The sequence below is a fragment of the Gracilinanus agilis genome, chromosome 2, assembly GCF_016433145.1.
Source record: "Gracilinanus agilis isolate LMUSP501 chromosome 2, AgileGrace, whole genome shotgun sequence".
In the NCBI taxonomy this organism is placed as follows: domain Eukaryota; kingdom Metazoa; phylum Chordata; class Mammalia; order Didelphimorphia; family Didelphidae; genus Gracilinanus; species Gracilinanus agilis.
Window position 1 is genome coordinate 184,078,562 of NC_058131.1, and position 17,409 is coordinate 184,095,970.

The 17,409-nt window shown below is 37.2% G+C and overlaps 1 non-coding gene across 1 annotated transcript; it reads left to right on the plus strand.

Annotated features, from left to right (window-relative positions):
* The first annotated feature begins 16,114 nt into the window (after positions 1 to 16,114).
* LOC123238298 lies at positions 16,115 to 16,221 on the plus strand. Its single transcript, XR_006505501.1, has one exon. It is a non-coding gene; the product is annotated as a U6 spliceosomal RNA (small nuclear RNA).
* The last annotated feature ends 1,188 nt before the right edge of the window (positions 16,222 to 17,409 follow it).

Sequence of the window (17,409 nt, forward strand, 5' to 3'; positions counted from 1 at the left end):
TCCAATTGCAAAATTCTGCCTTTTAAACTATTGTTTTCTTCTCTGATTTCTTTTTGAGCTATTTTCCATTTCTCTAGCCAAATCTTTTCCAACTTTTTTGTCGTCTCAAATTTGAACTCTTCAAGTACTTGTGACCAGTTTTCATTATTTTGTGAGGGTCCAGATGCTTGTTTGTTCTCCTCTTCTGTTTGCTTGGTTGTCTGGATTTTCTCTGTGTAAAAGTTGTTGAGTATTAAAGATTTCTTCTTGTTGTTGTTAATCTTTCTCTTCTGAACTTCCTGATTCTGGGTAGCCATTGTTAGTCCAGTAGCTTCTCAGCTTTATCCTCGCACTCAGGGCCTGTCTGCGGTCTTTTGGTCCTGAGGTCTGAGGTCTGGTTGTTCTCAAGGTCAAGCCCCCTGGTGGACCCCCTTGATTGATTCTCTGTGGGAGGCTCCTTTACAAGTCTCAGGGTGCTGCTTCCACAGTTGTATACCCGTCTGCACTGGTTCCCCACTCAGGGTTTCAGAGTCTTCGCTCACGCACGCTCTCCTATGTCTGCCTCTGCCTGCTCCTGCACTCCGAGTCCACGCTCAAAGTCCATGCGCGTTCTTTAGCCTTTTGGGGTCCTAAGTCTTGTCTTGCTGCTCTCAGGAATAGGCCCTGGAGCTGCCAATGACTCAATGGGTACCCCAAACTTGCTCTATTTCTTTTTAGTTGGCTTTGGCTTTGTAGGTGGTGTGTGTGGACGTGGTGGGGGGGGGTGGTTGCTCAGCCAGCAATTTAGTGAGTGCTGTTTCACCCCTTTATATATTGGAAATGTCCCAATTCCACGTACCTTCCATGCTTCACCCTGTTGTGGGGTCCCTCCGTTCTTCTGGATTTGTTTTTATGTCCCCTTGAGGAGTCCTGTATGTTTCGGTTAGGAGAGGTTACGCGCTGCTTTTTACTCTGCCGCCATCTTAACCCTATCCTCTCTCAAAGGCCATTTTTTGTTTTGTTTCACTTTTGCCTTTCCTTGTATCTCCAAATGCTTAGCATACAATCTGGCATATTCTATAGTAGGTATTTAATAAATGCTGGTTGACTGACTTTATAAACTCATTGGGCTAATTTAGTTTCCTACTGTGTCTCTGGAAAGAATCCTTAATTACTGACTTGTACAAGTATATTTTACACAACAGAGGCTTTCTTCATTATGAATACTGGTGAATACTTGGATTCCAAAAATCCAGCAAGAAAATGGTGAAATTTGCCACTAAAATTTCATTTTTTAAAAATTTTCCAGTCTCTTATGAAACATAATTACATGTAGAGAGAGACAACCTTAAATTTTAATCAGTTCTTCTATAAGAGGGTAACATGATGAAATGAGAAGCAATGAGTTTCTCCAGAGCCTTGATCTGAATCTTAATGCTAGCTTAATAGCCTTGTGATTAGCAATTCTTTGTCCCTCTCTTTGTTTTCTTTATCTATAAAAAGAGGACAATATTTATTCTACCAATTTCACAGGATTGCTTTAGGGGAAAATGAATGCTAATGCAAAGCCCTAAAAAGATAAAACTCAGGTGCCTGAGGAAAAAAAATAAGATCATCATTAAGGAGTCTGAGGAGATAAGAGATAGTTTCTGAAAAGGGAGCTTATTAAGGAAGGTCTATATACTATTTGCTCCTAATACTAGCCTTGATTCCAAGCTCTGTGAGGAAGAAACTAGTCTATAGATCTAATTTAAATCTTTAATTTATCTAATTAAAATATTTAAATTTAAATTTTTATTTTTAAATTTTAAATTTAAATATTTAAAAACTATATAATCTAATTTAAAAATCACTTTCCTCTCCAATTCACTTGATTTACCTGGGACTGCCTGGAAGAGGAAAAGTCCAAAGACAAAGAGAAGACAAAGGGTCCTCATGGCTGAAGCTTGGATCACAGAATTCCAAGAGAGAAGAAAGAAGAAAAATGAGACCAGAGCCTTCTAATGGCCAAGTCCAGAGAAAGATTCTATTTATAGTTTACAGAAATTGGAATAATATGCCTGGGCAAGAGAATTGTCTCACTACCTCAAGTTTAAAAAATACAATCTACAAGGAGAATCAATAGCTTGATTTACCTTGGGAAAAATTATGATCTTATTATCTTAAAGTCAAGGACAAGGGCATCTGTTAATTACTCTTAGATCCTTAGATGCTTAGTTGTTTTTTTTTAACATTTATTAATATTCATTTTTCAGAAAAGTTAACATTGTTACATGATTCATTCTCCTACGTTCCCCTTCACCCCTTGTACTCCACCCACCTATGGCCAATACCAATTTCCACTGGTTTTAACATGTGTCATTGATCAAGACCCATTTCCAAATTGTTGATCATTGCACTGGTGTGGTAGTTTCAAATAAAAATCCTCAATCATGTCTGCCTCAACCCATGTGTTCAAGCAGCTGCTTTTCTTCTGTGTTTCCACTCCTACAGTTCTTCCTCTGAATGTGGGTAGCGTTCTTTTCCATAAATCCCTCAGAGTTGTCCTGGATCATTGCATTGCTGCTAGTACAGAAGTCCATTACATTCTATTTTACCACAGTATATTGGTCTCTGTGTACAATGTTCTTCTGGCTCTGCTCATTTTACTGTGCATCAGTTCCTGGAGGTCTTTCCAGTTCACATGGAATTCTTCCAATTTATTATTCCTTTGAGCACAATAGTATTCCATCACCAGCATATACCACAATTTGTTCAGCCATTCCCCAATTGAAGGACATACCCTCCTTTTCCAGTTTTTTACCACCATAAAAAGCACGGCTATAAATATTTTTGTACAAGTCTATTTATCTATGATCTCTTTGGGGTACAAACTCAACAATGGTATGGCTGGATCAAAGGACAAGCAGTCTTTTATAGCCCTATGAGCATAGTTCCAAATTGCCAGCCAGAATGGTTGGATCAGTTCACAACTCCACCAGTAATGCATTAATGTCCCAATTCTGCCACATCCCCTCCAGCACTCATCACTCTCCCCTTCTTTCATTTTAGCCAATCTGCTAGGTGTGAGGTGATACCACAGAGTTGTTTTGATTTGCATTTCTCTAATTTAGAACACTTTCTCTTGTACTTATTGATCCTTTTGATTTCTTTATCTGAAAATTGCCTATTCATATCTCTTGCCCATTTATCAATTGGGGAATGGCTTTATTCTTTTATACAATTGATTTAACTTCTTGTATATTTGAGTAATTACACCCCTGTCAGAGTTTTTTGTTATAAAGATTTTTTTCCAAGTTTGTTGTTTCCCTTCTGATTTTGGCTGCATTGTTTTTGTTTTTACAAAAGCTTTTTAGTTTAATATAATCAAAACCATTTATTTTACATTTTGTAATTTTCTCTAACTCTTGCTTGGTTTTAAATTATTTCCTTTCCCAGAGATCTGACAAGTATACTATTCTGTGTTCACTGAAATTATTTATAGTTTCCCTCTTTATATTCAAGTCATTCACCCATTCTGAATTTATCTTGGTGTAGGGTTTGAGATGTTGATCTAAACCTAATCTCTCCCATATTGTTTTCCAAATTTCCCAGCAGTTTTTATCAAATAGTGGATTTTTGTCCCAAAAGTTGGGCTCTTTGGGTTTATCATACACTGTCTTCCTGACATCACTTATCCCAAGTCTATTCCACTGATCCTCTCTTCTGTCTCTTAGCCAGTACCATATTGTTTTGATGACCTCTGCTTTATAGTATAGTTTAATATCCGGTACTCCTAGGCCCCCTTCCTTCACATTTTTTTCATTATTTCCCTTGATAGTCTTGATCTTTTGTTACTCCAAATGAAGTTTGTTATAGTTTTTTCTAATTCAGTAAAGAAGTTTTTTGGTAGTTTGATAGGTATGGCACTAAATAGGTAAATTAATTTGGGTAGAATGGTCATTTTTATTATGTTAGCTCGTCCTACCCATGAGCAATCAATGGCTTTCCAATTGTTTAGATCCAGTTTTATTTGTTTGGAAAGTGTCTTGTAGTTTTTTTCATATAATTGCTGTGTTTGATTCCTAAGTATTTTATATTGTCTAGGGTGATTTTAAATGGTGTTTCTCTTTCTACTTCTTGCTGCTCTAGTGTGTTGGAAATATATAGAAATGCTGATGATTTATGTGCATTTATTTTGTATCCTGCAACTTTGCTAAAGTTGTTGATTAAAATTTCTACCAGTGTCTTAGTTGATTCCCTAGGATTTTTAAAGTATACAATCATACCATCTGCAGAGAGTGATAGCTTAGTCTCCTCCTTGCATATTTTGATACCTTCAATTTCTTTTTCTTCTCTAATTGCTACTGCTAGTGTTTCTAGTACTATGTTGAATAATAGAAGTGATAATGGGCATCCTTGTTTCATTCCTGATCTTATTGGGAAGGCTTCTAATTTATCCCCATTGCATATGATGCTTGCTGATGGTTTTAGGTATATACTGCTTATTATTTTTAGGAAAGGTCCTTCTATTCCTATACTTTCCAGAGTGTTTAGTAGGAATTGTTATGATTAAAAATGATGAGGGCCGAGATCAAAAGGGAGAGTAGTATTTTAATAAAAGCCATGCTGATAGAGATTAACTGACCATGTGTCTGTAAGAAACTTATTTCAACCTCACCCCTGCCATTTACCTTTCTTCTCCCCGAGCGCTCAGGTAGCTAAAAAAGGAAGTTCCAAGTCACTACCCCCTACTTAAAACAGTCCCTCACCTTTAATACGTCATCCAAAACAGGAAACCCATGAAACCCGTTGGACCACGGCAAATGTAGTTTTCAGGACCCCCACAGGTCCACAGAAGTTTGTCAAACACTATATTGAGGTTCAATCCTTTGAAATAGAACCCCAGGTGATTTTAACTGACACATTACCCCCCTGTGATCCTTTGGGAGATAAATCTCCCCAATGGATCAGGAAAATATAATCAAATTAGAGTTTACAATAATTTAGAGATAAAAGGGAGAAAGAACAAAACTAATGTTCGGTACATTGACAAAAAACCATTAAGAGGGCAGTCCCCCTTTCTGGCATAAACTGTCCATTCAAAATAAATGCATCCAACCCCATAGTTCAGATCAACTGCGCCCCAAAGTTCAAATTGGATCTTCATGATCCAGTGAAGGCTCTTCAGGCATCTTTTGGTGCCTCTACCAAACAGGTTTGTCGTCTGGATTCTGGGGAGATGGCAAAATCCTTATCCTGAAATTACTTTCAAAGAATTTAAACTTTACATTATAGATTATAAAACATACATTTCCTTCTGAGAATTAACATTACCCCCCTGAGTTTACTTCGAAAGGAGTAAAAATTGACTTGCAATATAGATTATAGTTCAGACATTATGATTATAAAAACTTAACACACACCCCCCTGAGGAAAATATTTAACTAACACATTATTCCCTGAAAAAGTCAGCCAAGGATGCATGGCTAAGTGAGTCATGGGCGTGCATGAAATCAATTGACAAAAGAAATAATAAAAAAAAATAAAAAGAATAAAATTCAAAAAAAAGGAGAAAAAATTAACTTGTGAACGAAATGTAAAATGTGCAAAAAATGTAGGGGAAATAAACAGGCCTTTGATTCAAGGCCAAATGAAAGAGATTTAAGCAGTATGCTATAACCCATTTAGGGCCAGGACTACAGAAAAATTGCCATTTACTCTCTATATATAGAGGAATAAGGGAAATGCCTTTCTTTGATCTGATTTTTCCTTGCCTCTTCTCAGGGAATGAGACATTAAATGATAGTCAATCTTAGGTGCTTCACTAGGAATTTAAGTTGAGGGGACCCATGTCCTCTAAAGTTTTAGAAAAGACTGGGACTCCAGGACTCAAACCCTAATTTCCAAGCCCTAAAGTATTGGCATAGAACTCTGCAATCCATGCATATCTTTTAGTCAGGTCTCTGACCATGTGGCTCGGCACTTCTCCTGGAATCAGAGAGGCATTAAATCACAATCCCATAGTCTCAGGCTCAGGCTCAGGTATTTGCACTGAGCTTATTTCGCTGTAGAATCAAAAAAAAGGATAAATAATGATTATATATGTACTTCCAGCATAAGATGAGAAAAAGGAAAAATCAATTGCTCTATAAAAAAAATGTTTTAAAAAATCAAAAATATATATACAGCTTAGAACTAGAAGGGTTTTGGTACCCAAAATGAGATTTTCTGTGAGAAAAAGTGGGTTCTACAAAATAGCAGATTCACAATGCACATTCAAATAGAGTACCATATTTCTAATAACACATTTTAAAACAATAAACAATCATGTTCAAAGAATCATATACTTGTTACAACTTTTAAACCTTGGCTAAGGGTTTCTCAACAAATTTTGTTACTGCTTCCATATAAAAACCTGATATTAAAAAAAAAACCTTCTGGTCTAAATTATCCTCAAGAATTCTAGACCCTTCTGATAAAAAAAGGCTAAAACAGACCTATATAAAAATATATATAAGACAACAATTAACAATTCTTCACAATAAAATATATAAAGCTTATCCTTTAAGACCACAATTCTTTAAAATAAACACATAAAAACCTTATCATTTATACAGAAGGGTACTAAGCATCTAAAGTAAATTTTTAAAAGACCTCTCATAAAATTACAATTTAAATCACAAGGCAATCACCAAACTCTCCAAAGTCGAACAAAATTAAGGCAATTTATAACTTTTAAAATGTGTAACTTTCAAATGGTATGAGAACATAGCATTGTTGTTGATTACAGTAAAAATGAAACCTGAAATAAATTAGGAAATATAATATGAGTATCAGATAACAAGCTGGTCAAAACCTCTTACCAGTTCTAATATTTTTTTTCATTATTTGGGAATTACAATAAAATCATAAACAGAATTAATCTAGTAGCCACAAACTACATTAACTTAAAATGATTCAGTGCAACAGGAAAATCAATGAAATAAGCAAGATTAATTTACAAAACTAATTAGCAAAATATAGTATGATACAGTCTCTCTAAAACAGAAATAAAACTCATTCAGTTCCGAGGTTTAAAAGTTCACCCCTTGTTCGATTTAAGGTTCTTTTGATTGAGTTCTGCTGGGTTTAAGCAGTTTTTTTTTAATTAGTCTTTGCTCTCAGTTCAAAGTTCTGAGCAGGTATGGGGGTGAATAGGCCATGTGGCCTGATTAAGGGTAAAGGCTAGGTCCACGTGGGCTCAGGGTTAGAGAAAGGCTCATGTCAGTTTTGTAGAAAATACCCATGTGTAGAGCCTGTGGGGGTTGGGGTTGCCTAAATTACCTCTTTAGAGAACACGTGGAGGGCTAGAATGCAGGCCATTACCAAACCAAGAGAGGGGGTAGTGGGGACAATACCAAATCCTAAGGAGTAATCTCCAAAGATCTCAGCAAAAGCAGCAGTCCGGTGCATACATATTGAGCACTGTTATTTCCTCATTGTCTATGCTGCCTTTAATCAGAATGTAATGACCTTCCCTGTCTTTTTTAATCACATCTATTTTGACTTTGGCTTTGTCAGAAATCATAATCACCACTCCAGCCTTCTTTTTCTCATTTGATGCCCAAAAGATTTTGTTCAAGTCCTTTACCTTAAACCTGTGTATGTCCTCCCACCTCATATGTGTTTCTTGTAGACAACATATGGTGGGATTTTGGTTTCTAATCTACTCGGCTATTTGCTTCTATTTTATGGGTGAGTTCATCCCATTCACATTCAGAATTATAATTATCAGTTGTGTATTTGCCAACATTTTGGTATCCTCTCCTAGTTCTACCCCTTCTTAAACTATTTCCTTTTAAACCAGTGGTTTGCTTTAAGCCAGTAATCCTTGTCCCCTCCCTAGATTAACTTCCCTTTCTACCCACTTCCTTATTATTCCCCTCTTTTTATTTTTAAGGCCTAATGAATTCCCTCCCCCTTCTTGTCCCCTACCTTTTTTGACCTCCCCACTCCCCTGCTCCCCTTGGTTAATCCCTTCTGAGTTTCTCAGTAGGGTTAAATAGAGTTTTATATCCCAATGGATATAGCTACTCTTCCCTCTCAGGGTTATTTACACTGAGAGTAAGGTTTAAATATTACCTCTTAATGCTCTCTTCCTCTCCTTCTTATAATAGTATTCATCCATTTCCCTTCCCTTGCCCTCTTTGTGTGTAATAGATTATCCTATTTTTCTTATTCATTCAAGTTTTTCTTGGTGTCCTCTACTATTCACCCTCCTCTTTCCCACCTCCCATATCATCTTAAACCATTTAGTATTCCAACCTCTCCCTATGTATAATTCTTCTGATTACATAATAGTGAATAAAGTTCACTACAGTGAATTATATATAACATTTCTCCACATAGGAATACAAATAATTAGATCTTATTGAAGCCCTTAAAGAGGCAAATTTAAAAAATAAGACTTTTCTTTCTTTCCCCTCTGTTTCTTATTTACCTTTTAATATTTCTCTTGATTTTTGTGGTTGGATATCGAACTTTCCATTTAGTCCTGGTCTTTTCTGTGCAAATACTTGGAATCTTCTATCTTGTTGAATGCCCAAACTTTCCCCTGGAAGTATATAGTCAGTTTTGATGAGTAGATGATCCATGGTTGTAGACCCAGTTCTCTTAACTTTCTGAATATCATATTCCAAGCTTTGCGATCTTTTAGTGTGGAGGCTGCCTGATCCTGTGTGATCCTGATTGGTGCTCCTTGATATTTGAATTGTCTCTTTCTGGCTTCTTGTAAGATTTTTCTTTTACTTGGAAGCTCTTAAATTTGGCTATTATATTCCTGGGGGTTGTCCTTTCAGGGTCTAGTGTAGAGGGTGATCTATCGATCCTTTCAATGTCTATATTACCCGTTTGTTGTATAACTTCAGGGCATTTTTGCTGAATAATTTCTTTTAGTATGGAGTCCAAATTTCTATTAATTTCTGCATTTTCAGGAAGACCAATGATTCTCAAATTGTCTCTTCTAGCCCTGTTTTCTTGATCTGTCAATTTATCATTGAGCTATTTCATGTTTCCTTCTTTTTTTATCTGTCTTTTGACTTTGTTTTATTTGTTCTTTCTGTCTTGAGAGATCATTAGCTTCTAATTGCTCAATTCTAACCTTTAGGGACTGGTTTTCAATTATAATCTTTTCGTTTTTGGCTATAATATTTTGGTTTTTCTTTTCATTCTGGTCAATTCTGGTCTTCAATTGACCTGCCTCAGTTTCCAATTGTGTAGTTCTGCCTTTTAAACTGTTATTTTCTTGTCAGATCTCTTCCATCTTTCTCATCATCTCAGATTTGAACTCTTCAATAGCTTGTGATCAGTTTTCATTATTTTGGGAAGGTTTAGATGTGCTTACTTGTTTGTTCTCCTCTGATGTTTGCTCTGTTGTCTGGATTTTCTCTGTGTAAATGTTGTTGAGTGTTACAGATTTCTTCTTGATGATATTTCTCTTTTGAGGTTCTTGTCTCTGATTTGCCATTGTTAGCCCTGTGCCCTCTCAGGTTTTATCCTCACACCCAGGGTCTGTTTGTGCTCTCTAGGCTCCCGAAGTCTCAGATCTAGTTCTTTTCAGAGTCAAGCCTTCTGGTGGTCCCCTTGCTTGTTCCTCTGTCCGAGGCTCCTTTAACAGTTTCAGGGTGCTATTTCCACAGTTGTACATCCCTCTGCACTGGGTCCTCACTCAAAGTCCACTCCTGTGCTCAAGATCCGAGTCCGCTCCTGCGCTGAGGATCCATGGACCCAGGAGCCTTCACTTGAGCCTGAGCTCAGGGTCTTTGTTCAAAATCCATACATTCTTTAGCCTCTTGGGGTCTTAAGTCTTTCTGCTTTCAGGAACAGGCCCTGGTGACCCCAGGTAGCTGCCAAGGACTTAATGGGTGCCCCAAGCTTGTTCTAGTTCTTGTGAGCTGGCTTTGGCATTGTAGGTGGTGTGGGGTGAGGGTGGGTCCCTCAGCTCGCGTTTTAGTGAGAGCTGTTTCACTTCCTTATAGCATGGAAATGCCACAATTCCATGTACGTTCAATGCTGTGCCCTGTTGTGGAATCCCTTCATTCCTCTGGATTTGTTTTTATGTCTTCTTGAGGAGTCCTATATGTTTCGGTTAGGAGAGGTTAAGCAGCTGCTTTTTACTCTGCCACCATCTTAACCACGAAGTCTCCAGATGCTTAGGTTTTTATGAACCGTTTGAAAGAAGAAAATAGTAGAAAATCAAAAGAGAAGTCACAAAATAGGAATACTTACTGGTAGAAGGGCTTCTTCCCTTTTTCCATTTCTATTTTCAGCCCCATTTAGGTGCTTTAAGAAAAGCAAAGCTATAAAGAGGATTTCATAGGTATTTTTTACTCAGGGGGTTCTTGGTGACCTTCAAGAACATCTAGCCCAACTACTTCATTGAGCAGATAAGTAAACAGATCCAAGGTCTCTCAAGATAATAAGGAATAGAACTAGTAGTGGTCAGGATCCCATGCTCTTTCCTACTATACCAAAAAATGAGTTTGCTACTCTAACTTTCCATGGACTTATATGCCTGATAATTTAGAGAGAAGAATCAGTTGTCTAGACCTAGTCATCAGGTTCTCTAACTCTTATTACCTATTAACTTGCTATATCCTCTTAATCATTCTTTTGCCCTCTAGCCATTTATACATTTTTAGAAGATGGTCTTCCAAATTATTATTTTAATTGTATTGCTACTCTGTCCAGACACCTGCAAGTGGCTCCCCAACATCTACAGAAAAAGGTTCAATTTACTAACCCAACATTCAGGGCTCTTAACAGTCTGGTCTCAATATAGCTGTCTGCAAATCTCCTAGTTTTTTTATTTGTAATGCCTCAGGATTTAGCCAGAGTACAATTCTCTCTGCCTAGTGTCCCTTTCCCAAAGGATTTGTCTTCTTCTTTCTCATTCTTTAAGACCAACTCAAATGTCACCTCCATGAAACTTCCTTGGTATTTCTTCTTAGAGTAATCTTTCCTCCAACATGACAACATTTTCTACATTTTTCCCACTCTTCCTTGTCCAGAACAATTCCTTCTATGGTTAAAACTCTATATGTGTTGTCTTTCCTAATTAGAATGTTTCAACTTTTAAAATTTCATCTTTTTTTTCAGTATTAGTATAGCCAGTGCCTGGTCCATAGTAAATGCTTAATAATTTTTTTTAAATTTAAAAATCCATTTATTCATTGTTGTCTAGAGGATAGTATATATGGTGGAATGAACACTATGGGCTGTGAACACTATGGGCGACACCCAAGTCTTGACTTTGTTATTTAAAATTTGCAGCCTTAGTTGTTCTTCTATAATCTATGATTTCCAAGATCTCTCCAAACTCTAGATCCCATGACTCTATAGGAGCTGCATTGTGAGGTTCCTGAGGGCAGAGACCATGACTCTTTTGTCTTTATAACTCTCCCTAGGACCCACTGTTCTACCTTCCATGTCCTTAATAAATGTTTTTTTTTTTTTTTTGATTAAAAAATAGGCTCACCAACAGAGGCCCTCTGCAAAAATATATGGACAAATGTTTGGGTGCTAGGAGCTGAGACTTTATTGTTGGGAAGAAAGACCCCTACCCCCTGATACTTGATTTGATTTAAGTGATAGTAATAAGTTTAATCCTAATCAATATTGTGATTCTAAAGTGATTAGTATAATTCCATTATAATCTTAATTACAATTAATAGAATTCATTAGTTTATAAGGGTCTCTAACTAAAGCATAAAACTGCTTCTATGGGAGTTTCCAACCCCTCCCTAAGTCCTATTTCCCTTCTATCATAAGATGCTGACCATATGAGTTTCGGGCCCCGGAATGCTGCATCATGTCTGATATGGTACAAGAATGCTCCCCCTTTTCCATTTGGAAATAACCATCTCCCAACAGATCAGATGAGCCCTGAGATAATGGTCATCAGTATTTCTTAATAAAGGTGTTGTCTTGTGATTTGACCTTAAGACTAATATGGGTTTTCCTTTAATAAACTAAACTAGCCAATCAGCTTTGTAGTTGGGTAACGGTTTCCAAAAGTGTCAACCTGATGCTGCGTCTTGTGATAAAATCATCATCCTTGTTTGACAATATTCACTTTGTCATTGTCTTGTATAAAAACCAGGTCTCTGCTGCCGAGCATGGGTTGACTGCTGGTTTCTAACTGTAATTGGCACGCAGTGTCTGGGTTTATATGGAGGACTTGGCCCTCTTCCAATAAACTCTAAAATTCTACCTTGACTTGGAGAAATTTGGCTTTTGACTTTATTTATCTTAATTGTTTAAATTGAGGCAGTGGGTAAATTTCTGTGACATTAGGGAGATAATCATGAGTAAAGTGAATGGAGGAAAGCAAAAGCCAGCAGGGTGTGTGCTGGAACTCTCGTAGAAGTCCCCTTTTCTAGTATAGTCAGCATTAATTTGCTTAATAAGGAGATGAGCTTGGTTACCACCTGTATTCTATGGTGACCACTACCTCTTCCCTCCACCCCTGTACACATATCATACTTCATGGAGGAAAATAGGGATGAGGTACATTAATAAAATGGATTAGTATTAACCTAGGGGGATATGTTATTTGTAGAGTGGGAGAACTTAGGGGCAGCTGTGTGTGTGTGTGTGTGTGTGTGTGTGTGTGTGTGTGTGTGTGTGTGTGTGTGTGAGAGAGAGAGGGGGGGGGGAGGCAATATCCTTTATTTGTAAATTCTATCACCCTACATGAAATGGGATCAAATCTGGAGTGTAATTTACCATACAGCTACTGTTTTCTCCCATAATTGATACAACTTCATAGATAATCATGGAAAAATAGTCAGAAGTCAGACATACACACAGAACCAGGCTAACACCATCAGCTTGATGCTAAAAATATATTTTGGAGGATTACAAGGATGGATGATGATTCTCTTTTGTATGTTCTAATTGGTTCCTGAATTTCTTTGAGTTAATGATAGCAAAATAGGTGATATATACCATTGATCTGGCATTTCCTAGAATGCCTTTCCCTAAGATGACAGGGATGAATTCTGCAATAGCAGGTAGTGTTTTTCTCTGCTGAAGATCTAAAAAAAGAGAAAAGAGTCAGTGCCACTGGAAAGTAACAGGTACCTCCCACAGTGCCTCAGAAGCCTCCAGAAGTCTTGACATTTGTCAGAGTGATACTACTAGAGAAAGCCAAGATAATTCTCCCTGATGGATCAAAACCCTCACTTTATCTAAAGTTGAATCTTAAGGCCATCATACTGATTTACTGATTTTGATAGGATAGAAGTAGGATTGATCATACAGCAAATGAGGCAAAGAAAAAAAGAGTAGAAAAGGGGATGGGAAGGAAGGGAAGGGAAGAAAATGAAGAAAGGCAAGGAGAGGAGATAATTGGTAAGTACCCCAGGAGGAGAAATTGGGGGAGAAGAAGAAGGACTTCTCAATAAGGGAGATGTCAATAAGCAAAGGTAGATGCATGTGCCATTTCCTAATGGTTGGCTGTCAGAAGGGAAATGGCCATTTATCCACTTGGAAGTGAAAGTTTGAATGTTTGTCTAATATTATATGACATTTCTAGTAGAACCCCAAAAACTGACTTTGGCTTAGAGTACTTATCAACTACTTCCTCAATGGAGCAGGAACTAAAGGGCCAAAAAGATGATGCCAAATATTGATGCCATCCATATCCAAATTATTCTATGCCCTATGGTATTTGTTAAGTAACAGAGGTTACTGAGAGAGTACTATAAGACTCTCCTCAAAATTTGGCTATGACCACTGGAGGGAGCAAGGGCTAAAAAAAGAATGAATGAGAACTAAGAAAGCAGTTGTCTAAATTCACTTTATTAATAAATATCAGAGAAGCTATTCAAAACTGAAGTCTCATAACTCCAACCCCAATAAGTTTGGTTGCCAATATTTCTAGATATCTCACAACATGGCACAGTGAAAAGGATGCTGGACTTGGTGTCAGAGAACCGGCATTTGAATTTTAACTCTGTCACTTAATTTCCTGTGTGATCTTAGGCAAGACAGTTGATTTCTTTGGGCATGAATTTCTTTATATGTAAAATGAGAGAATTAGATTAGATGGCTTCTAAATCACAGCTCTATGTTTATGATCCTATGACTTTTAAGACATCCATAACCTCTTACACTGGCTCAGGTCTTTACCTCTGACCTTTGTCTCATGCTCCAAATGTACATTTTGGGAATCAGTTCTCTATAATCTCATTCAGTATGTGAGCCCCAATCTTGACTACATATTCCACCCATAATTGCTGCCTTTGCCCTTCTTCCTTTCCTTCTAAATACCTCACTTTACAGCCTAGGAAGCTCTGTAATTAGGCAAGAATAAATCTCTTATAGCTTTCTGAATGGACTCAGGAAGTAGCTTCCTATTTCATCTTAGTCTATATCTAAAGCCCTTTATACCTATAAGCATTAGAAAAGTAGAATATAGAAAAGTCAAGGTAGGAAAGAATCTTAGAAATCATTTACTCTAAACCCTATCATTTGACAAAAAAAGGAAATTAATTCTAGAATAGGGGAAGAACTTAAATGATGTCCAGTACTTAGAGGCCCAGTCAAGACTAGAACCTAAGTTTCTTGTCCTTTGAGCTGAGAGCAAAGCTCTCAATTTCTTTGGAAGGAAATTCAGGAGGCTGTTTCTCAGCCATAGCCTCGTCCTGAGTCAGCATCTCTTTGTCATTTGTCTGAACCTGGACCTGGATGGTCAAGAGGTAGTCACCTAGTTGTCTTTGGAGAATGGAGAAAGACTGGTCTCATATTTATACCAGACTACTGGGAGCAAGATAAGAGCCTGAAGCCTACAAAGAAGAAAAAGCCCAAGAGTTATCAAAAGACTTTTTAGTCTGACTTGAAAAGCTGATGATGGGGAAATGGCACTTCTGGTCCAGAAATCTGGAATATTTTTCCTTTCAAGGAAATTATCTGCTTCCCTAAATGTTTTTCTGTCTACCGGAGCCAAATAACTATGCTTCCTCATGAAATAACCCCTCTCACCCATGAAGGCAATATTTATGTGCCTTCTTAGATCTTCTTCAGACTGAACAACCTCAGTTCCTCCAACTAATCATTTATGGCATGATCTCAAGGTCCCACAACCTACTGATCATTCTTTCCTATGTGCACAAAAGCTTGTCAATGCCTTTTATAAAATATGGCACCCTATCAACTGAATATAGTGTTCCAGATGATAGACCTTACCTTTTTGGTAATACCTTATCTTTTTGAAGAAGGGGTTCTATTTAATTTTGACAAAGCATTTGATTCTACTGATTCTTTCTTGGAAGGCTTGGACACATGCACAAATGATTAGAAAATACATGAGGTTTTTTGAAGAAGGTATGATTGACTTTCTTTCTAATTTGAAAAAGAAAGTGGATGATACAAATGTGATTATGACAAACATTCAAATAGATGGAAGCAAGAAATGCTAATCAAGATCAATGTCATCATGCTAAATCAATATTAAAAAAAAACAGGAGACTTGCAAATGTGTGCACATAGATTTGCCAGAATAAAGGATGATCTTCTATTTGAAGCCTTTCATGATCCTCTAAATTAGCATCTTCCATACCAAACTACCTCATATTTAACTACTCTCTGTATTTTTGTATTCAATTTACTTTATATTTATCACACACACACATATGCATGCACGTGCATGAGCTTTGGTTCCTTCATTAAAATGTAAGCTCGTGAGTAAGGGTAGTTTTATTCTTTGAACTTACCATTATAGTGGCTGGTATATAGCAGATGCTTAATCAGTCATTGTTGGTTGGTTGATAACTGACCCCCAGAAAAATGAAGACTCTTGGGTGTAGAATATTAGATCATATGAAGGAGAATTTAAACAAAGACCAAACAAAATAAGCACTTTTTAAAGCTCTTTATAATTTGACATTTTAGGTCACTGCTTTCCTTCCTTGGCTTCTTCCTTTTTGTCAAAGGACAAAACAGCGCAGGCCACAAGTTGACAAGACTAACCCAACACAAGGACATAAATTCTACAGTTAAACAATTCCTTGTGGAAAACAGAGGAATGAGGATTCATTTCTATGAGGTAAAAGGGTATGGCATTTGATAACACCCCATTTTTCCATTTTTCCTACTAATCAGAGAACCAGGAGTTATTAAAAGATAGGAGAAGGTGCTCCCTTCGGCAGCACATATACTAAAATTGGAATGATACAGAGAAGATTAGCATGGCCCCTGTGCAAGGATGACACGCAAATTTGTGAAGCATTCCATATTTTTGAAACTTGGAAAACAATATGGAAGAGATTAGGTTTAGATCAACATCTCACACCCTACACCAAGATAAATTCAGAATGGGTGAATGACTTGAATATAAAGAGGGAAACTATAAATAAGTTAAATGAACACAGAATAGTATACTTGTCAGATCTTTGGGAAAGGAAAGAATTTAAAACCAAGCAAGAGTTAGAGAAAATTACAAAATGTAAATTAAATGGTTTTGATTATATTAAACTAAAAAGCTTTTGTACAAACAAAAACAATGTAGTCAAAATCAGAAGGGAAACAACAAATTGGGAAAAAATCTTTATAACAAAAAACTCTGACAGGGGTCTAATTACTCAAATATACAAGAAGTTAAATCAATTGCATAAAAAATCAAGCCATTCCCCAATTGATAAATGGGCAAGAGACACGAATAGGCGATTTTCAGGTAAAGAAATCAAAAATATCAATAAGCACATGAGAAAGTGTTCTAAATCTCTAATAATTAGAGAAATGCAAATCAAAACAACTCTGAGGTATCACCTCACACCTAGCAGATTGACTAAAATGAAAGAAGGGGAGAGTAATGAATGCTGGAGGGGATGTGGCAAAATTGGGACATTAATGCATTGCTGGTGGAGCTGTGAACTGATCCGGCCATGCTGGCTGGCAATTTGGAACTATGCTCAAAGGGCTATAAAAGCCTGCCTGCCCTTTGATCCAGCCATACCATTGTTGGGTTTGTACCCCAAAGAGATCATAGATAAACAGACTTGTACAAAAATATTTATAGTTGCACTTTTTGTGGTGGCAAAAAACTGGAAAAGGAGGGGATGTCCTTCAATTGGGGAATGGCTGAATAAAGTGTGGTATATGCTGGTGATGGAATACTATTGTGCTAAAAGGAATAATAAACTGGAGGAGTTCCAGGTGAACTAGAAAGACCTCCAGGAACTGATGCAGAGTGAAAGGAGCAGAGCCAGAAGAACACTGTACACAGAGACTGTGTAAAATAGAATGTAATGGACCTCTGTACCAGCAGCAATACAATGACCCAGGACAATTCTGAGGGATTTATGGTAAAGATGCTACCCACATTCAGAGGAAGGACTGCAGGAGAGGAAACATAAGAAAAACAACTGCTTGAACACATGGGTCGGGGTGGACATGATTGCGGGTGTGGACTCGAAACTACCACACCAA